This window comes from Cuculus canorus, chromosome 13 (genome assembly GCF_017976375.1).
Source record: "Cuculus canorus isolate bCucCan1 chromosome 13, bCucCan1.pri, whole genome shotgun sequence".
NCBI lineage: Eukaryota > Metazoa > Chordata > Aves > Cuculiformes > Cuculidae > Cuculus > Cuculus canorus.
Window position 1 is genome coordinate 755,745 of NC_071413.1, and position 22,687 is coordinate 778,431.

Consider the following 22,687-nt stretch of genomic DNA (forward strand, 5'->3'; position numbering starts at 1 on the left):
GCTATGCTTCGTGCTCTGACCTTCCTGAGCAGCGGGCAGAGACACAGCTTTCTCTGGTGCTTACCTGACTTCTCCATGCCCTTGTGTCCGCTCCTGCAGGCCTGTGGCCATCGCCTGTGCTCCTGCTGCCAGCGTCAGCCCCAGCCTGTCCCTCCTCGCCCTGGGGAACGGAATGGGGTGCAGAGAGCAGCTGCCTCCCTCTGCTTCTCCACCGCCTTCCCTGGCACTGCCCTGCCTGGGCAGCGAACTGAGCGACTTGTTCTTGTTATTGTCAGTGCCCCTTGCCCCTAATGCTATGCTGCCGATTAACATTATCTGTTCTGACCAGCAGAGGTACTAAGTTCCAGTCGGAACTGGAAAAGCAGGTACTAAACTTAGAGACAAGCTGTTCAATGTGAGATAAAACAGTGAATTTATCATCTTTATATCTTTACACATGCTGGATGTGGGTTTAGACCAACTTCTGGGTGTTTGGAGTCTACTCATTTTATTGGAGTGGGACAGATTTGAGCTGCATATCTGCAGCTGTTGGCCTTGAACGGAAGCCTCCTCAGAAGCAGGCTGAGTTTTTAGTTCAGCTGAATAATTCTACAGGATGATTAATTATTATGAGATAAGTTTCTGTTTATTGGTTTGGGATATTAGCATTTACCTCTTTATTTCCAGATCCTGCAAACACAGATAGCAGCTAAAGGGTTATTGCTTCTCCCCGACGTCGCCTGTGGATTTTCTCAGCCTGCTCTCACTGAATTTGGTCCTTAGCTCATGATGTCTCTACCAGGCATTATCAGCCCATACATCTGCAGTCTGGAGAAGGTATTCGATGCTTTTCTGTTCTAATTTAATCTGTCTGAAGGCTGCGTCCAAGCAATCACAGATTGTTAGGATAGTTTGTCCTGGAACGTACAAGAAAGATGCTTCATCCTCTGTTGCTTGGTCTGAGCTGATTCAAGAGGTGTGAACGTCGGCATTCCTCTGCAGCAGCAGTGGCCTGTGTCTGCTCGATGCATAGCAGTCCTTTAAAAAGCTAATAGTGTCTTTGAACTAAAAGTCAGAGAGAATATGAAGGAAAATTATAATTGTGCATAACAGAAATTTCTATAATTAAAAATGGAATTCTCTGGCATTGGAGCAGAAATAGCAATTTTCTACCCAGTGAAGCTCCAAATTATTTTAGAGGGAATTAGACTTATTCTCCTGCAGTGTGATCACTCTGAAAGATTTTTTGATGCTAAATTGTATCTGAATATTGGAAGGAGCAATTGTGTTGTCCTCTCACCTGCTGCTGACTCGGCAGTGGAAACACCAGAGACAGAAGGGTCACAGCTTTTGGAGTTGTTAGATGGTTATGTTCTCTCTTCACATGATTATAGCACAGGAAATCCCTTCTGTGTATATGCAGGCACACACTTTTTCGCCTTGCTTGTTGGCTTTATACACAGTTGCATCCTGAGAGGCTGCTTCCACGGGTCAGCAGCAGAGAGCCGCCGGCAGCTCCTGCTGCAGGACAGACAGCTCTGTGCGAGCAGAGACCTGCGAGCAGGCTGAGCATTCCTGGTGGGAGGCACTGTTGTGGCAGGAGCTGCATGGCCTGGGAATTCCCAGCTGTGCTGTCCCACAGTCCCTCCAGCCCAAGAGCCCCTTTATTTTTCCTTCCTTTTTTCCTTCTACTTGTTCAAAATTGGCTTGGGCTGTAATCAGCCATTTCTGGCTTTCCCAAACCTGATCTTCTGCATGCCAGCAGGCTGCCTCAACGGTCTCTGGAGATGACAGCAATGAACCATTCAGTGTGTGTGTATGCACTAGCATGGGCTCTGCCTTTCTCTCCAGTCAGATTTCCACTGCAGCTCACTTAAGGCTGTTGTCATCAACCTTGCTCCTGTGTGACACCTGACCAGGGCTTGCACCCGAGTCAGGGTGTTAGGGCTTGGCTGTGGTGTGGGAGGTGGTAAAGGCCATCGCTGTCCACACCATTGGAGCTGCTGGCCCCTCTGCCTCTCCCCTTACTGGCTGTGCCAGCTTTTCCCAAGGAAACCTCCAGCTGTTACCCTGACGTCTGTGCTAGAGCAAGAGCCAGCCAAAGGCTGCCCTGCCTCGCAGCATGGGGAGGGCAGGCAGGGGAACGTGTTTTACTTGCAAAGCTGACATAATTGTTTAAAGCAAACAGACAGCTCAACACTTTTGCTAACTTAAAAAATATGGCACCTTGGGAGAATGTGTTCACACTCAGCAAGGCCGATTTCACAGGCAAAGCGCTGACATTAATCTGTGTCCTTGGCATTGCTGCTGGAGAGCCTCCTTTTTGCTGTGAATGAGATGTATATTCATGGACTGAAAGTTGCCCATGTTTGTTTTCACTCCACTGCGTGGTTTTGATGGGGTGGGATCTCTGCATGCAGGCTGCAGGCTCTCCCAGCTGCTGCAGTACAAAAGCTCTGGTTACTGCTGCTGGATCATCGAGCGGAGTGCAAGCTGTGATTGTATCGAGGCCAACACAATCCTGTTGCCTGCCAGTCTGGGGAAGGTGGCCTAAATAAGATGACGAGTGAATGATGTGGTCAGAATTAACAGGATAAGCAGTATCTCCCCTTAATGAGCTCTGTTTAACACGTGAGAAGGCCACACATGCTCTATCTGTATTCTGACCAGCGAGGAGCATTACCCAGACTTCACACAACAATTCATCACGGCTGATGTGTGCAAGGCAGATTGGAGATGTAAGATGCGTGACTCAACCTCTTTAATCCCCTCATTAATTTTCTATTCTGCCTGAAATGATTTCTAAGGGTGCTCATCACCAGGGGGAGTGCTGGTGAAACTGGGTGCTGGGGATTCTGCTCATTTTTATCCCTGTAGGTGGCAAAAGAGGCAGCTGTACAAACACTGGGGATATCTGAGCCTCTTGACCCACCAGCACCTCCTTCCACCTGCAGCTGCTCCCAGACATGTGCAAATCTGATGATGAGGCTGCTGTACCATTGGCAGCATTTGTAAGGAAATCGGTGGCTGAGCAATTGGCATTGGCAGTTTTTTAGCTCATGTTGATACTTTTGAAGATCCATCCTGGAAGGACTTGAAGATCTGGCTTGTTTGGTCAACTTGCATGCACATCTACAGCTCTGCATGAGACACGCAGCTCAGATTTTCTGCTCCGGTTCTTCTTTCCCTTCCAACACTCCTATGTGTGCTTCTCACTGTGCCTTTGTATTGTGCACACTGTATATCTTTCTGCTGTGATGTGTATTAGCTGCTCAGGCTCCCAAGGGCCTCAAGAGATGAACGGCTTTATCTATAAGATTCCAGTAATAATCCATTTGTGTATGGAATGTGCTCTTCAGTACTAGAGCATCACCGATAGTTGGCATTATCTGAGAGATGCTGAGGAGGCTGTGGGCTGCAGCTGTGTGCAGAGCTGCGCTTTGGGCTCTCCCAATCGCTCCTGACAAGTCACTTGACTCTTTTGCAGTTTGCTGTGTCCCAAGGCAGATGTCACTCAGCTCACAGTGTGTGTGGTGTGCTGTGGGGCTTCCTGAGCTGGTGCTGGTGCAGCTCTCCAGCCCTCGTAGCAGTGCAGCCAGTGAGCACTGACACCACCTGCAGCGAATCCAGGCGCCTTCCCAGAAGATGTCATCATCATTAGGAATAAGAGGAGTTAGTGACACCAAGCCTGCTACATAAGGCAGTTTGAGAAGAGCCTCCCCTCACCCACCCTCCTGCAAATCTCCACCTCCGATGGAACTGGGCTTTTCCAGTCATTTCAGGTAATGCGTGTAGCATGGCAGCTCGCTCCAGCGCGTGGCAGTATTCTCAAAGTATTGTCCACCAGCTTCTGATTTAATTTCAGATGATCTTAGTCCAGGCGAAAAAATGCAGCCTATGCCAATCAAGAAATGTAGAGCATGCAGCAAGTACAGTTCAAAAACTGCATTACCCTTATCTATTAGTAATGATCAATTAGCATGAAGGTCAGTGGGCAGCTTGGAAATGAGTCAGATAAGAAGGGCAAAAGGAGGGTTTGAATGGAAAGGAAATTCTTGATTCATACTCAGTGTTTAAAGTCATAACTCTGTAACAGCGGGGGCGGAGGGTAACGTTAAGTAGTCCGGCTGTCACACTGACTCAACCAGAGTGTAAATTATGGTGCAGAGAGTGTTGTGAAGAGTTGTGTGATGGAATGATATAGTCTTGCTTGTTTTTTCAAGTTTACGTATCCCAGGTTTTCACCGTTGCTGTGGAGTAGGGGGTGGATGGGTGAACATAAATCTGTCACTTCTGTGTGTGTGAAGTTTATTTCTCCCATGCATACATCCATACGCACACGCATCGAGGCTTAAGAGAACACTTTGCTTCCTTCCGCACTGGGTATGTGAAGGATCACACAGGCACTGCGCTTCCAGGTTCTGTCTCTGAAATACGGTATGTTCTGGCCTGCAAGCTTAAAACATCCGGATGAAACGATGTTTTAAAGCATCAGAGTGGAACACGCAGGGTTTCTTCTCTGTTCTCTGGAGGCTAATTAATCCCCTTATGATAGAGATGGTAGTGAAATAGGTGTTCTTGGTACCAAGGAGCTGCACTGCCCGTTGAAGATGATGAAACATAAGTACAGAAGAGAATTGGTAGGGGCAGGGTAAAACCAGTGATCCCGCCTCTAACAGTTTACTTTGATGAATGCACTCATTCACTCAGCTTCCCCATTTGGATCCTGCATAATCAGAGATAATGGGTGGATGGTTTGCATGAATAACTAAGTTTGTCGTGTTTAATTTTCTTTAAAAAAAGAAAGAGCAGTTGCTTTACGATTATCCTTCGGGCCCGATACATATTTATAAATTGTCAGGAAATGAAAAGCCTTTTAATGGCATGCAAGAAGCATGCAGAGCTACCGCGAGCAAGAACTGGAGGAGCAGGGGCGTGGGGAACAGAGCTGCCCGCCTGCAGCATGTGGGGCTCACCTTGCTTCACTGGCAGGGAGGGGAGGGCAGAGGGTGCTGAGCAGGCTGTTGGAGTTATTAGGATGCGCAGCACTGACATTTGTTTTCTGTTCTGCAGACGGTGTCTTCTGACAACTTGACGTTGCGCAGCAAGAAGCATTAAAACTGAAAACCAAACCAGCAGTTGGCAGGTAAGTCAGCAGCTGACGGTGCTGCGAAGTATTTCGTGGGTGCTTGCTCTGCAGTGCCTATCCCACCACTGGCAATTTCTCACAACGTTCAGAAGGGGCAGCTGTGGTTTGTGTGGACAAAAATGAGGAGGAAAGTCTTCTGCTCCTGCAGCTACATCATCCCCTCCAGAGTCCCAGCTGCCCTGGAAGCCATGCATGGGGGCATCACAAAGGTGAAAGGACTGACTCACTCTTAAGTTAGCTTTCACAGAATCATAGAGTAGTTTGATTGGAAAAGACCTTTGAGATCATTGCGTCTGTCCATACTTGTCCACAACTAAACCAGATCTCTGAGCTCCTCATCTTCCTGCTGTTTAAACCCCTCCAGGGATGGGGACTCAACTGTGTCCCTGGGCAGCCTCTGCCACTGCCTGAGAACCCTTTCTGTGAAGAAGTATTTCCTAATATCCAGCCTAAACCTCCCGTGGTGCAACTTGAGGCCATTTTCTCTCGTCCTATCACCTGTCACCTGGGAGAAGAGACCAGCACCCACCTAGCTCCAGCCTCCTTTCTGGGAGCTGCAGAGGGTGATGCAGTCTCCCCTCAGCCTCGTTTTCTCCAGGCTAAACAGCCCCAGGTCCCTTAGCTGCCCCCACAGCCCCTGGGCTCCAGATCTTTCACCAGCTTTGTTGCCCTTCTCTGGACACACTCCAGTGTCTCAGTGTCCTTCGATCCAGGACCAGCCCTTCCCAGCCATTGGCAGCCATAGGCATGGGCATCATGACCACTATTGAACGCTGCTAATGTTACAATTAAAAAAAATCCCATCTCGTTATTGAGCAAATGATTTCTGCAGAGAATAGCACGATATATTAAAATGTCTGTGCAGAAAGCTCCCAAGGGAGAAATTCAGAACAAGAAAGATTGGATCACTAAAAGGGAGAGAGAAACCAGGAGTCACTAATGTGAGGCTGACCGAAGGAAGAAGACCAAATCTAGTTAGAGGGTCTTCTAACCAGCATGGCTTTTTTCATAATCATCCTATCAAGATGATCTTTGCAATAGGCGACCTCTGACTTCACTACCAATATAGATGTCACCAGACACAAACCCCTCAAGAGCTAACTCAATGAGATTTCAAGTAAAAACTACTAGGCAGAAGCACAATCTGATTATTGGCGTGTATGCAGCCTGGAAGGCACAGAAGATCTATGAACACCAAAGCTGGGGTGCAGCGTGGGGCAGGAGCCTGCTGAGCTCCATGCAAGGATCCTGCTGGCCAGGCACCACAGCCCCTCCACACGCCCTGCCGATAGCACATGGCCTGGAACGGCACAGCCCCAAGGAGCCTTGAGCTCATTAGGGATCCCCTTGCTGGCTTTTAATTTGGCTTTAGCATCATTTAAAACGATTTCAGAGGTGCTTTAAATTATGGAATCCCAGAATGGTGGGAGTTGGAAGGCCCTTCTGGAGCTCATCTAGTCCAGCCCCTGCTTAGTCAGGGTCACCTCCAGTGGTTACACAGGAACGTGTCCAGGTGGGTTTGGAGGTCTCCAGGGAAGGAGACTCCACACCCGCTTTGGGCAGCCTGGTCCTATGTTCCATCACCCACACATGAAAGAAGTTTCTCCTCGTGTTAAGATGGAATTTCTCACGCTCCAATTTGTGCCTCTTGCCCCTTGTCTTGTTGCCAGGCAGTGTTGAGAAGACTCTGTCCCTATCCTCTTTACACCTGCCCATTAGATATTTATAAGCATTGATGAAGTCCCCTTTCAGTCTTCTCTTCTCCAGGTTGAACAGAGGTGCCAGGACTGCCTGCCCTCCCGGGGGAGCCAGCGTCCCCTCGGCAGTGCTGGCGTGGGCTCCAATCCTACTGCTGAGCAAAGGGCACTGAGAGGAGCTGTGAGCACGCGCTTGTGCGTGGTGTTTAGATTTAACGGTAGAAATGATAAATCTTACCAGAAACATTAGCGACTTGAAAAGCATGAAGTGTTTGCCACTAGGTGTTGTCTTGGAGTACAGAATAATGAATCGGCAAGTTCAAAACTACCAGGGCCTGTAAAATGTTGTTTCCCTGCTAAAAATATCTTAGAAAACATCCTTTAAAGCCTCAGTACCCCACTTGTCTACAGAGTTTGCTTCACCCAAGCGCTCCTGCATGCGCTGGGGCTGTAGCTGCTCCGTGACTGTGGGCCAAGCTCTCGCCTGGAGCGCTGCCATGGGTAGAGCTTGGCTGGATTGGCTGGTGGTGACCGCGGGTGGGAGTCTGGCAGAGGGTGAGTGTGTGGAGCCTGGCTCTCATTTATGCTGAGGCGGCTGTATGCGGCTCCCTGGGCGAGCAGGGCTCCCGGGGTGAGCACGTGTGTGTGTGGATGCTAAACCATGTCATTAATTTAAAATCCCCTGAAGTTAACCTAAAATAGTCCCACACAGACACAGTGGAGCTGGTAGACCACAGGCGTCCGAGAGCTGCGCTGTTGTCCTCCCCTGTGACAGTGCTGGCAGGTGTCCCACAGCTGCGGTGGGCCTCTTCCCAGTCCCAGCTGTGTCGCCCAGCCAGCACCCAAGGGGCTGCATCCCACCCCTGTGCCTGGGCAGCGCGTCGGCTGCCTGCACAGAGTGCTCGGTCTTAAACGGAGACATTAACATTTCGTTAATAGGGATCTTAGTGTTGCTACACAGTCTGGATTGGCCTCTATCACTTATTCATGAAGATCCAAAAGTGCACACGCTTAAGACCTTGCTTAGCTAAGGGGAGTCTTCTAGGGCCAATTTGAGTCCTATTTAATGACTAATGGCTATTGAGATATAATGTCCACTAAGCAGATATCACATCCTATTTAGTATTTAATGTTTAAATATTTAATTAATTAAACACTGCCAAATATTTAATTAAACACCATCAGAGCCTTCCTGACACTTCCGCTATGCATAATGCAAAGGAAATCAGGGCTTTCCTTATCAGCCCCACCAGCGATGTGGGTTCAGCCTTCCCCGGGACTAGCTGGGGTCTGTGAGCCCAAACACCTGCAATCTCACCCCACCCAGAGGGCCAAGGTTTAAAAACCTCTGGGTTTTTGTTGCAAAATGAGCCGAGCGAAATATTTTGACGGTAAATCAGGCTCTGAAGTGATGTGTCGGCAGAGCAGTGGCACTGTGTGCCGCACGGCAACAAGAATGCTATGCTTGTATATTGACTTTTAATTATTTAAAAGTAAATGACTGCTCCTTAGCATGGCGTACCTGCCAGCAGTTTACACGAGTTTTGCTTAAATATTTACTCTGCTATTCAATAAAAAATGAGTCTACTGAAGCAAAAAATGAGAACCTACCAAGCCACGTGGGCCCTCTCCTACCTGTGGCATGCCAACTGCACCAAGATTTATTCAGAAAGAGATGCTAAGTTGTGCTGGTTTCCCTGGACTAAGCCAAAATATGGGTTTAAATTATCCAGTTAGATTTCTAGCTACAAACTGGGTCATAATTATCAGCTTTTGACATGCATTTTCATATTTACTTATGGAAACTTGGCACTTAGAAATATAAAGATCTTTAAGTCCCAGTTTCAAAACCTGGACACCCCAGCAGGTACAGAAACATTTAGCGCTGAATTGCTTATTTGAATATTTTATTACCCAGCTCCATCCTCTTGATGCGTGCTGAAGCTGCTGGGTCGAGTTTCATCGCTCCCAGCCTGTGTGGTGTGTCTTATTTTAACGTTCCCACATGGGATCTCTCGCTAACAATGAATGTGGCTACCAGTTGGAGAAGCCATTAAGGTCACATCATTTTTACGATTGGATTCAAGCTGTTTAGTAATGAAACGAGGATACATACTTGGGACTTTCTTTAGAGGATCTTACATGGTCTTATTGGCTACTCCAGCCAAATTACCTTTCACTGTATAGAGCTGAAGCTCCAGTGGCTCAAATTGAGTTTTACTTATGCAAACAGGCAAAAAAAAAAATTGGACTTGCAGTGTAAAAAGCCTCTATTGTTAGGACCTGTATTGCTCAAGTTCAGTGATGCTTTGCTTTGTCCGTTCACTTTTATTCAACAACCAGTTGTCTCAACAGCTGGGAGTTCACCTACATCTGTAGGCTGCTGGGCTGCTTTGAATTTTCATGTTCTCCTGCCCACACGAGCGATAACCTCACACTATATTAATTAATTCCTTTTGCTTTTCTGCTCCTTAGAGGCTTTTAAATAAAGGTAGATCGCCACCCAAGGTAGGAATAAAATGCCACTGTGCCCATGCTTTGCCTAAAAATAAATGCTAAACTGGAGCAGAATGGAGGACTCATCCACCTCACTTCTTGTAGCAGACACTTGATGGTCTGGCTTGAAGCAGGTCATGTCTTTTAATTAAATTTGACTTCAATCTCTTATATATACATGTAAACCCCTGTAACTTATTGAAAGCAAAATGTGGTCTATGCACAGGAGATGCAAAGGTGGCCAGGAACTGGCAGCACGAGCAGGGAGGTGAAAGACGAGGATGGTGTGATGCTTGAGCCTTTGGGCTTGGCTCTCCCTGCCAGTGCCAGAGGGGTCCCAGAGGCTGGGTGGGACAGGTGAGGAGAAGGCACCGGCTATGGTGAGAAAGACGGAGTCCTCAGAGAGGACTTTCCCTGGCACAGCTGCCAGCGTGGCGTGCACTCGCCACAGCTACCCGGACACTCGGTCCCAGCTGCAGCCGAGGCCTTTCTCTGCTCATTTATCATTCAGCACAGCTTGATTGCTTAGTTGAGATGTACAGCAGCCTCTATTAGTGCGGGAGCTCTTTGGGGGGAACATCAGTGCGGACAGCGATTCCACATTTGCATTTTCAGTTTATAAAGAAAAGTCCTTTCAGCTGTCGACTGTCACCCGCAGGTCCCAAGACACGGTACCATCGCTGAATTTGCACAGGTCCGTGCCTGGGCCTGCACTGCTGATGGCAGCTGGAGTGAAAAGCATCCCCCTCGTCCTGCCCCGCCGCAGGGGCGCCCTGACCACGCGTCCCCCAGCGCGCCTGTGTGTGGGGTGGCCAAGGACATGGCTCCTGGGAAGGGTGGCGTGCGCAGGAGTTCTCGATCCCTGCATGCAGCTTGAGGGAATCGCCCTCACTCCCTGCAGCGGGTGGAAATCCCTCTTTCTGCTTGGGGCAGGAGGTGGGCAAGGATGTCTGGGACTCCAGCTATGCTCTGCTGCTGGCTTCGTGGTGGGGCTGCCTGCTCCCACCCCACCTTGCCTCCCTTGGGATCTAAAGCCACTAGAGAGTGTCCAGAGGAGGCCACAAAGTTGGTGAAGGGTTTAGAGGAGAAGCCGCGTGAGTGGCTGAATGCATTTGGTCCGTTCCGTTCAGAGGAGACTGAGGGGAGACCTCATCGTGGCCTGTGGCTTCCGCACAAGGGGAGGAGGAGGTGTGGGCGCTGAGCTCTTCTCTCTGGACCCAAAGGAATGGCACAAGATGCCAGGGGAGGGTCAGGCTGGACATGAGGAAAAGGTTCTTCCCCAGAGGGTGGTGGAGCCCTGGAACAGCTCCCAGGGAAGCAGTGACGGTGCCGAGCCGGACAGTACTCCAGCAGCGTTTGGCCAACGCCCTCATGATGTGAACGCTGGGGTGTCCCGTGCAGGGACAGGAGCCTCGATGAGCCTCATGGGTCCCTTCCAGCACCGATCCTATGATGCCGGCTCGGAAGCCCGGAAAGCCCCGCCCGAGGGGCCCCGGGACCCCGGCTGCTGCCCCGCGGCATCGCAAAGGGTCTGCTGCCACCTCGTGGGCCCCGCCGAGCCCCGCCGCTCCCCGCCGAGCCTCCCGAGCCCCGCCGAGCCCCGCCGCTCCCCGCCGAGCCTCCCGAGCCCCCTGCTGCCTCCCATCGCGCCTGGTCCAGCAGCCTCCCTGCCCAGCATCCTCCCTCCCCAGCAGCCTCCCATCACACCTGCTCCAGCATCCTCCTGCTGTGCTCACCCTCATCACGTCCCCCCACCGCCCACACCCTGCATCTTCCCTGCTGCACCCACAGACCCCCACCTGTACCCCCCACTGCACTCCCCCCCCCCCTTCAAACTAAGAAAGTTCCTTTGGGGGAAATTCCCAGCTGAGCAGCCTCACCCAGGAGAGCCTCACCTCCCTCTGACCGAGGCACCACAACCTGCTGTGCGCGGACAACAGAAAACTCTTGGTCTCCCATGGGATTTTGTTTTCTATGTGAATAAAGTTTGGGTTTCGATCCCCACAGACTGCGAGCGACTCGGCGAGGCCCAACCTGTGGGTCGGCCGGTGCAGCTGGTGGTTCAGATCCTCTGCACCACAGACACCAGACTGAGCCAGCGTGCTATGATCTCTACCAAAACACAAAGCTTAAACCCCTTTTCCCTCCTTTGGGGTTTGTCTTCCCCTCCCAGGTGTGTGAAATGCTTCTGGAAACACTGTGTGTTTGGCCATGTAGGTTTACGGGTGGTGATTTTGTGCCTACATAAGGACCTGGATCAGTGTATAGGTGGAAGAGGCCATTTTTCTCTCCACGGTTTCAAGATGCATATATTTTATTTCATTGTCTCACATAAGATTTTATCAGGCATGTTGTTTTCATTGCACATCCTGACTTAATGCAATGTGGCCTACAAAAATTAGTCATAACACAGCACATTGGGCTGGAAGAGACAAACATTTCCATAAACTGTGTGTTCCATCAGCATGTCAGTGCACCCTATGGGCAGCTAGTTTTGTCCAAAACCAGCAGGATCGTGTGTTTTCCAGATGGCTCCATGTTCACAAGTAACATAGTCCCATCCAACTCTGACCCAGACTCGGATCAAACTCACTCTGAAGTGCAGGTATATTAGTAACAAATGTGCCGCTCTTTCTCCCTGCCCCATTTCTGGGCCAGCACACTATGAACCATTGGAGAGAAACTTCCTTAATTCTAAAAAGAAACTGTAGAATAATTGAAAATCTGTGGGTTCGTTTTTGCTTTCTTGGTTATCAGCTGCTGCGAGTGAGCACAGCCCCAGCTGTGTCGGGTGAGTAGGGAGGACCAGGTGCCACAGTACCTGTGCTCACCCTGGGCTTCTGCAACCCCAGGTGGCCCTGTGAGCTCCTTGGACAGGGTGAGCGCTTGGTGGAACCTCACCTGACATCCTGCTCCTGTGAAGCCTGGCTGGCCATGGTCTGCTCCGCATTGAGACAGCACTTTCCATGCACAGCGCTCACCTCCTGGCAGGTATCACTCACCCACTCTCTGGCTTCATCCTCCCATTTTAGAGAGGCAAACCCCCAAGCTGGTGAGCTGCTCTGCTCACCCCTTGGCACTGTACCCTCCACTTCCCAGGGCCAGTGGGGTACCTGGGCGATGCTGGGAGGGGGCATGGGCCCCCCCATGCCTGCACCCAGGGTCAGCTCTGCTCATTGCCACGGAAATGACTGTCAGTTGATCCTCCACCACTCCAGTGAAGCCGATCAGCTTTTGAACTGCCGTAAATGAGGCCAATCAGCATTACTTTCATTTCATTACTTCAAGAGCTTACTCATAAATTTCCTCTTATGCTGCTTCCCCTTTGGTCTGGAATTAGCCACAGCACTTGCTACAAGCTGCTGCACCCAGTTCTCCTCCACTGGCACTGTTTGATCTTTCCTAGCTTTAGTAATCAACTGGCAGACACGCCTTACCTTGTTGGACTTAAAGCCATTCGCCTTCTAGTCCATTTTTCTCTGCACTGGACACACGGTGCTGCTGGGGAAGCAGGGGACGGGGGGCGGCACTCCCCTAGCCTCAGGATAACACAGGAGAGAATGAATTGGCAACGAGTCCATAAAATAATTAACAACATCTTTCATTTAGCTGTGTGAATTTTATTACTTGGATTACTTGGACTGCATCGCAGACGAAAGGCTGGCTCCCCCCGACGCTACCAAGCAGCCCGTGGCTCAGTGCACAGCGGGGATGGGTTTGACAGCAATGCCTTTCTGGGGTGAAAAACTCCTGAAAAGGTACAACAGGAACATAAATAGTTTCCTTTTCCCAACTATTTTGTTGGTGTTGGGCTAAGCCAAAATGAGTTGAGGTCTGGCTCCAGCCACGCTCCAAAGTGTCCCAAGGTGTCCCCGGCTTGTATAGCTGATCCAGGGACCATAGCAGCTCTTCCTGCCAGCAGCATCAGTCAAAACAGCGTGGGGGTAGAATAGTTGTAACAAATGCAGTCTTTCAAATGGTTTTCCCTGTCAGGAGAGAGAGAGCAGTAAAGGGGCTCTTTCAGGGGTATTTTTCCTTGCCTTTCCCAGGCTGGAAGGTAACCAACCCACTCTGCTTGCAGCAGAAAGCAAACAACAATTGTCTCTCTTTTTAATGATGAATTCCTCATAAAATGCAAGTTAAGAATGTGTTGCTTTCGTGACATTAGAATCTCTTTTAAAGAATCAATTAATAAAGTGAATATTGAAATAATTGAGACACATACAAAGCATCAGCGCAAGTGCTGGTGCAGCAGGTTCCAAATTCAGTTCCCCCTGGCCGCCGTGGGCAAGGCCAGCGCAGGAAACCTTTGGAGGTGCTCACTCCCTTCCAGCCTCCATCACTGCCCTGGTGGGATAGGCCAGTGCCCGGCTAAAACCAAATGGCTCCACCTGGTATCAGTGACAGATTTTTCTGGGAATGCTTAAATTCATGGCACCTGGAGGAAGCCAAAGCTGCCTAGAGAAGAGTCCTGTGCTCCTGGGAGCGCTCTCTGGGGCCTGAGCTCTTGTCCCAGGATTGTTTGTTTGGCAACTCCTGCCTTGAAACAGACCCAAAGCAAACATTTATTGCTGTGTGCCATAGTGGTAAGGTAAGGTGGGATCTCCTCTGTGCAGATTTGCAGTCCTGGGGCATTCCCTGGGGCAGGGACACAACAAGTGGGAGCTTGGCACTTGCTGTGCATGAGGACTGGGTCTAGTGGTGTTTTGGCAGGGCCAGGACGTTTCCCACCCTTCTGCCATTGTGGTGTGCCAATCCTTGCCAAAAAGCCCTTTTTCATTGGAGTGATGTTAAAGGCACGCAAAGGAGAGCTGGTGTTGAGCATGGGCTGTGGGCTGTGCCTGGCTGAGGCTCGCTCGGCTGTGCTGCTGCCTGTGTGCCCCAGGGAAGCACATCCCGGTGACTCCTGTTCATCATGTGTAAAATGGGGATAATAATAACCTACGTCACAGACCTCTTGCAAGACTTAATTAATTAGTATTTGCAAAGAGCTTTCAGATAATTGGATTAGAGGTGCTATATGAATGCAAACTGTTATTGTTATTATTTATTTATTATGTACTTGTAGAGTTCATCTGTGCCGGGTGTTTCTGCTGAGTCTTTGCAGATGGAAACAGAGGGGATTGCATTGAGTTAAAAGGAGCAAAAGAAGCAAGCTGCTTCTCCCAGGTAACAGGTGATGAGACAAGAGGAAGCGGCCTCAAGTTACACCTGGGGAGGTTTAGAGTGGATATTAGAAAAAATTTCTTCACTGAAAGAGTTGTCAATCACTGGAAGGTGGTGGAGTCCCCATCAATGGAGGGTTTTAAAACACAGGTGGATGAGGTGCTCAGGGATCTGGTTTAGCAGTGGAAAGGAACAGTTGGACTGGCTGATCTCAAAGATCTTTTCCAACCTAGTGATTCTATGAAGTTCCCATTCCAGGTCTCACATGTGACCTCCCAGGGCGAACCTGGAGGCTGAGCAACAGCCACTGGAAAGTTTTGAGTGAAGCCTCCCACTAAAACTGGGAGGATGTTGGCATCTCTGGGAAGTGCCCAGAGAATGGGTATGGAAAGGTCCCACAGTCTGAAGGCTGTTGTATGACACAGCCCAGGTTTAGCTTTCCTTCCCAAGTGCTTGTTGGGCATGGAGTGGTGTGGAAGAGGACCCATCAGTGTCCCCTGGGTGAGCCTGCAGTGCAGCGGCAGGGCATGGAAAGCGTGGCGCTGTTCTGGATGCGGCTTGGGGAGGCTGTGTGCTCTGGGTTTGCTTTTTCATTTGGAATATATCCTTACGGCTTACTTAAAATGGGAAGACCCGAGAATAGCAAACGGTCAAGTGGAGCAGCACTGTACTGTGGGAATGGCTCTGTGGGTCATGGCATGACCTGCGTCAAACCTGCGCTGTGTCTCCAAAATGCAGTGAGTGGCGAATACATAAAATAAGCTGTGGATGCTTTTCCATCAAACTCCAGTTTCTCTAGGTAATTCACCCCTGAGGTGAATACTTGGGTCAGAGTTAAATACAGCTGCTTTGGGATTTTGTGGGTAGGAAAACAGACTAATTTGGTGCATAAGTCATTTTTAGTGCACTAATTTCCTGTTTTACATGCAGAAATGGTCCATAAATGGCACACAAGTCTTCAGGAAACTAAGCCTAAAGCATCTTGTTCAGATAGACAGAATGCTGGAGTCCTCCATGAGAGTGTATTGTATGATAGCTCTTGGTGCTTCACCTCTTACTAGAACCCAGCAAATCTTTATCAGTTTATAGCTCTGCAGAGGTTATTAGTTGTCTCAGGCTCGCATAGCTCTGTTTTTCTTCATTAATATTAGGCTTTTATCCTTTCAATTTTCGTTAAGAGCTCCAAGTCCACAGCTGAAGACCTGAAGTTTTCTTCATTAAAAGAACAACAAACACAGCATGCAAATGAGAGATTTGGGGAAGCGGCACAGGAGCCCCTGTGCCAGGAGCCAGCGGCTCCGCGGTGCCTGTCCTGTGGTGTCCCCAGGTGCTGCGGCTCCTGCAGCATCTTCTACTCTGCCAGGAGATGGGCAGCCCTGGGCAGGCGCTTGGCTCTGCAGAAAGGTGAGGTGCTGCCCCGCAGTGCACCTGTGACCCAGCTGCGCTCCTTGGCCACCAAACCCACAGTTTGAACCCACGGCAGTGTTTTTTCTCTTGGCATGACTGTTGCATTTGCAGTAATGATTGTTAGCATTTGCCCTTGTGTAGCTTTGTCCCATACAGAAGAGCAAAGCTTGTGTTAACGACATACAAAGCCTGACAGAAAAAAACCCAAGACTGTACCCGTGATTCTTTTTTATGTAACAAATAAAGAAAATCAGCTATGATCCCCTTCCCAACAGCTCCTTCTGAGACGGCACATGGCTGCACACGGTACTGCCAACATCCAAAGCCAATCTCCAGATCGTTTCTGAAGGCTGTTGAGGAGCTCCATCGGTTTGGCTTTCACATCTCCTACCAACAAAAACTAGGTTCATCTGAGCACCAACTGGAGTTTTGGGATCTTCTCACCATCAGCCTCAGCCAATAATTGAGAAGTTTCCCTTGTGGATTTCTTCAGTTTCACAGGAACCTGGATGTTCACTCACTGTTCGCTCTTGCGTGGTGATGTTTTCCAGCTGATAGTAAAGAAATGTCTCTGTCTGATCATGCATCCCCTTGCACAGAGAGAAGTGAAGGAACTGAGCCTTGTCTCACTGGGGCAGGTCAGAGCATGCTCTATAACAACCTCTTTCTCTCTTCCCTTCCCACTCTTGGTTCCTGAGCTATAGGTTGGTCTCGGGTTTTGTGTTGGACCTCACAGCTAGAGCTTGCTGAGTGCCCTCTGCCTGGACAGGAGTGGATGTGCCAGACCTTAAGCTCCTCTCTTTTCTCCTCCAGGCCCTGGATGGAAATGCAGCAGTCCAGGCTGAAACCTACTGAGTCACCTTGTCTTGACGGGTCAGTCTAAACTTCTGTACTTGTAGCTCGAGGTTCCCATTAACTGTGGGAACCTGTTGCCCTGAGCCAAGACCTGGGAGAAAGGGAGTGTCCCAGGGGAAAGATGCTGAAGTCTGGAAAACTTGTGAAAGTTCTGAAGAGCAGCCTGGTCTGTAACAGAAAACTTCAGGGTGGAGTTCAGTCCTAGGTGCAGGTGTGTTACTGGGACGGACAAGCCCTTGGCAGAGGCCTGGGGTAGGATTTCACATGGTGTGAAGTGCTGCTCCGTGGAGCAGAGGGGCTGTTTTGCCCTTCAGGTTGCAGCCCCTTTACTCTCCTCCTGTTTCTGGGCTGTGCATGGCTCCGTGCTCTGCCTGGCCCATCGCCAGCGCTTTCAGCTGGGTTTTACAGCAGCCTGGGGCATGAATGGTGACCCAAAGCCCTTGTATGTAGGTGGGATCCCCAGGGCAGTGCCAGTGAGACACAGGCGTTGGGGACTTGGGGCTGGCTGGTGCGGGCAGTGTGGCAGCGAGTCTGCAGTGTGCCCGATTTATGGGCATTTACATGGGAGATTGCTCTGATCTGATTTGCATATGCAGTCATAGTAATCGCGGGCCAATTAAACTTGCAGTTCAAAAAATCTGGACCCGAAACCTTTACAATTCATACAAACACACTAATCTGAGTGTATATGTCACTTCATCAAATTCATGAAACCATAAATTGTTGGTGTCTGGCACTGCCAGCTGCATGCGGGAGTCACTGGGGCTGGGCTGGAGGAGCCATCGGCCCCATGCAGCGACGGGGGAAGATATTTTTTATGAGCTCTTCCCTATTCATGGATTGAATCGGAACTGTTAGGATGTCAGCGTGAGATTCATTGTGATATCTATGGAAGATTTATCTTTACTCTTGCATGTTTTTAAAATGTTGTCCTGGAGGAGTTGTTACAATGTCAATAAATGCGTGGTCTACATTTGTTAGTGCAATTGCAGTTATAAAATGTCAGAGATTTGCCTCAAGTTTTTTATTTCTACCTTATCGTTGAGGAACAGAAGTGGCTTCAAAACTGGTGGTGTGATGGGCTTATGGGTGGGGGGTGAGCCCCTGGAGAGACCTTTCTTCCCCACCGAGGCTTGCGTAATGGGCTGTGTTGGGCTTTCAGCCCCAAGACGGGGATGGTGAGGGAGCGAGGAGGTGAGCGAGCAGAGCTGGGTGCTCTGTTGGTATCATCCCTGGTGTCGCACCCTCCCACTGGCTGCTCCCAGCAGCTGCCTCCTCCCTGCTTGGAAGCATCTGTAAACATCCATAGTGTTTGACCCTGAGGAAAGCAGACTTTATAAAGATTTAGTCTACATGGCTTTAATTGTCCTCTTCCTGACCCAGGCAGCCACATGCTCAACACCTCATCCAGGAGAACACCTACGGTTCCTCACCTACCCTGTCATGCAGCTCAGCTTCTCGGATGCTTCCTGTTAATTTAGCAGTGTGTCTCCAAATAGCTGGGCTTGGAGCAAGGCTTTATCATAGCCAGATGCTGTTGATGACTTGAGGTTTGGCTTTTGTTCAGTGAGAAGAGCTCTAGCTATTGAAGCGCTGGGGCTGGCTATCATGGAGCCGGATCATTTTGTTCCAAATGTTTTAAAATCTATAAATCATAATCTATAAATTCTGTTGTCACTACGAAAATGATAGGTTAAACTTTGCAATCCTCACAGATAGTTACCCTCTGAGTAGATATCATCAAAGATTAAAAAGTCATTATTCCTTGGCTTTTTATATATTTTTCCTTCTTTGTCATTTTTGTGTAAGTTCTTACGGGGAAAAAGAAAAGAAGAAAGTTTCTCCGTACTGGATTGGAAAGATTTTTTCCGATGTGTTGCTTCTCTTTGGTTGAGCTGCGGTGTTGAAGGCCTTAGTGTATTTGTGGGACTTCTGTTATTTATATCCCAGCCAACAGCAGATCTGATTCTCTGATATTTTGCACATTTTGCAGAAAAGTGGTTATTCGCTTCATTTTTACCCTTGTATTTCTGGGTTTAGGCTTGGAAGCAGTAATATTTTTCTCCCCCCTTAAATCTTATCAGGGGCTGTGGTGTGGCAGCCCGTGCTCTGGGCAGCAGTGCCACAGCTCAAGGGCACCGCGTGACGCTGTCGCCTATGTAACTTTTGTGGAACAGCATGAGCCTGGCGGAAGCTGCGTTTCTGGTCAGACTTGCGATGCTGAGATGGGAGAGCCCCGTCTGCTCGTGGGGATGGGGTGATGGTCTGCCTGCTCTGTGGAAGGGCTGAGCCACAAGCCGCTGCCATTGGGATGTGTGGTGGGGACGAGGAGCCTGTGGCTTTCCTTGCTAACTCTGCGCTGCCCTCTCTGCTTGGTTCTGCCTGGTCCGTGCTAGTGAGTGTGTTGTGCCTTGTACTGGTGGGATGGTCCCTTCTAAAACCGAGAACTTGGCTGCAGCCATAAACCAGGTCTGGTCTCAGGTTCTACCACCAAACCATTGCTTCACTGGGGATTGCATGAGGCTCTGTTTTCGGCCGTCTGGTGGTGGGCAGTATTTGAACACATGTGCGGGTCAGTAGCCAGGGATGTGCTTGGATTTCCGCCTGCTGCTGGGGCAGGGTCTGGCCCTGCTCCCTTGCCCATTCTGCCTCTCTGGGTCGGACTGTGTACAGCAAAGAGTACTTGCCTGCTTCACCCAGCCCCTCAAGGCAACGCCTTGCAATGAGCTCTTGATGCTAGCATTTTGCTCCAGCATAACTTTAAAACTGTTAGGGATGAAGCTTTGCCTGAGTTTATGCAAATTTATTAAGATTAATGCAAATTGCAATCTATTGATTTTTTTAAAATGATATTGGCAGGCGTGGGTGAGGCAGAAAGACACCATGCTGATTTTTCATCATCGTGCATCTTTTCAAGTAGTGTTCACTGTGCACAAGAGTAAAGAAGTGTGAGAAATGGTGCTTTATGCTCCCCCCCTTCGGGGGGGCCGGCAAGCTGAACACACCGCAGAGGTAAACGGAGCCCAATCCCATTAACCATTCTGAAATGACTGTCATCAGATCCACGTATGGGTCAACAGAGAACCTGTGGAGAGGAGCAATTTGCGCTTATCATGTGGGAACCAAAATGGCAGTAACTTTTGAGCTGGTGGGAGTGAGGTTGGGAGCATCCCTGGAGGGCAGCAGGCATCAAGCAGGCAGGCTGTGGAGGTGTGCAGAAAGCCTGTGGCGAAGGCAGCGGTCCTGGCAGGCGGATGTAGGGAGACCTGTGTGCCAGGAATACCAGCAGCCTGCTAGGAGTTGTGGAGGAGGCACTGGACAAGGGCACCAACACGCGGCTGAGCTCCCCAGGCTGGAACTGGACCCCTGAACCAGATCAAAGGCAGCAGCCAAGCCCTGGGTGCCAGAGGCTGTGCACCCCGAGGCTCTGGCCTTCCTTGGCTTGTGCAGGGGGAGGAGATGTGGCCCTGCTCTGCAGCTGCAGCTTGAACAACACAATGTGGAGTTTATTTTGGAATTCCTTCTTAGTTTATAATAGCTGGGCTGAACCTTGGATTCTATATCTCCTCTCAGTGTCACTTTTTGAAGTTTTTGTTACAGGGTGATAATGTGTACCAGTCTTACATGGCTTTTATTTATATGAGTTTGTTAAACACAAAAAAGGTGACCCTTGGTACTGTACGCGGGCTCCGTGGGTCAGGGCAGCGAGCGCTGCTGCGGCTGAGCTGTGCGCTGAAGGGCATTGGCCCATGTGCTGCTGCTGGGTCAGCACACGGGCACAGGCTTAGGGATTTTTGTAATTTAACTGCAGTTTCTTTCCATTTGGAAAAGAGCCCTGTGATTTCTTCATAAGGCAGAAGGAGTCTCCTTTGCAGTTGGTTTGAAGATGAGGGCTGCAAGGCGTGGGGAGGTACAGACCAATCCAGCCTCTCGTGAGGGTCCTCTCAGAAGCCGCGGTGAGAAGCCAGGGAAGCCACGGCCAGAGCTGCACAGCAAGACCTGCACAGCTGGAGTGGCTGCGGCTAAGTCTGTGTCTGGAGGCTGAGCTTGGCTGCACAGGAAAGTGGTTCTTTTTGTGACTTTCCCGCTGTTATGTGGTGCCTCTCCCCTTGACACCCGTGCCCGTCCAGCTTCCACAGGGCATGGCTGGGGACTGGTGCCAGAGAACAGAGGCTTGGTGACTGACACAAGCCGTGCAGTATTAATCCAGTCCTCGATGGATAAATAGTCACATTACAGCAATTTGGATTTGTTTTTTTTTTGTTTTGTTTGGGGTTTTTTCTTTTTTCTTTTTGGAAATCCTCATAGCAAGGCTGCAGGGCGAACGGGCAAAGAAGTCAGACCCTTCTGGGTAATTCCCTTGCAGCCTCGGGGATGCTACAGGAAAGGGAGGCGTGCTCTGTCCCCAGGCTGCCCGGGCTCCTGCCCAGGGGTTTCATCATCACACTTCTGTGGTGAGCTGGACTCAAACATCAGAGTGGGACAGAAGTGTGGGAGGCAGGTCTGGTGTCCGCAGTGCTACAGAACTCCTGGACATGGTGAGAATAACGTGATGAAGAACTGATGACCTCCATCAGAAATATTAATGTGACTTTTCTGTTAGAGAACTACGTGGTCATGTTTGTATGGCTTTTCAAAGGAAAATATTTCGTATTAACTGGCTACAGTGCAAATCCTGGGATAGAAAATGCCTCCTCGTATCTGCATCTGTATAGAAACCAAGGGGGTAGAGCAAATTTATTGCTAACCTGCAGCTTATATAGTATTACATTTATTGAAAAGTCTGGTTAAATCCTAAACCCGTTGTTATATACCCATTTATGGAGCTCAATGCTCTTCTACTGGTTTAATATGCTATTTGCTTAATGGGACATTGACATAATCATTTGATGTAGATCCCAGTCATACCACGGTACCAAACCATGAGATATTAATATCACCACATATTAATGGTGGAGTGCAAGCATGTCATATTATTATCCATGACCAATTAGTTTCCATCTATCTTAGGGACACAGTTATCTCTGTGTTAGTCTTTATGGGCCTGATTTTTAGGAGCTGGAGTCCTCCTGGCTTCTCCTGAAGTGAATTGTGGTTCTGGACAGACCCATCACTCGGGTCCTCGTAGCCCTCTAACACATGCTGTGAGTGCACTGCTGTAATTGTGCTTCCACTTGCAGTTAGAGACTTCTGTGTTTAATTACTGTTAACTGTTTTCTTCCATTTTCATCTAGTGGATAATCAAATAAGGCTTTTGTCTCCTTTTTTAGCTTTCTACTTGATCAATCACACAATGGTCTCTGAAAAAGGAAAGCATGGTGCTTTGCAGTTCCATTAATACAGATACATCTGCTTGCTCACAAACAGGATTATTGTGCTACAGCTTTGATATCTAGTGCAGAACTGTACAGCAGCAAATGCGATTTCTTCTGTTTCTCACTCCCCTCATGCTCAGATTATTAATAACAATATGAAAATACGAGGGACCAGCATGCAGATTCTGCTCTTTGTGGGATGCCTGCAGAATTAAGTGATCACTATAAATAGGAGGCGAAATTGGCATTTTGTCTGTCTCATAGCTGTAATTAAGTAGCCGATTTCTTCTTGATGTGGCAGCAATAGTGGCTATAGAGAGAAGGAGAAAGGGTAATGGTCTTCTCGATTGGTTCTGGGAGGCTGCCTTGTGCAGAAAAATAAAGACGAAGTACAGAAAGTGCAGGTGATGAGGGAACAGAGGGGTCAGTTATAAGGACTGAAATAAGAGGTTTGGTTTGCAAAGAGATTGGAAAGGATTTAATGTTTGTGTGGAAGACAAAAGGTGGGGCATTCTGGACCCTCGGAGCACTGGAGGCAGCGGGTACAAGCCTGAGAGGAGGAGGAAGGATCTCAGATGCACGAGGAGGAGCTCAGCTGGCTGGTTTGGTATTTTTAATGTTCT

General features: G+C 49.3%; 1 protein-coding gene across 10 annotated transcripts in view; it reads left to right on the top strand.

The window, feature by feature from the left end:
* Window positions 1–17,691, top strand: part of CCNE1 (cyclin E1) — a 34,525-nt gene extending 16,834 nt beyond the window's left edge. For 5 of the 10 annotated variants that reach the window (XR_008452109.1, XR_008452113.1, XR_008452116.1 and 2 more), the window contains 3 exons: window positions 667–816; window positions 3,467–5,125; window positions 16,170–17,686. The gene's annotated coding sequence lies outside the window, so the exon portion shown is untranslated. Of the gene's footprint in view, window positions 1–666; window positions 817–3,466; window positions 5,126–15,665; window positions 16,148–16,169 lie in introns of those variants that run through there. The other 5 variants (XR_008452110.1, XR_008452111.1, XR_008452117.1 and 2 more) reach the window with 5 other exon arrangements.
* Window positions 17,692–22,687: the final 4,996 nt, after the last annotated feature.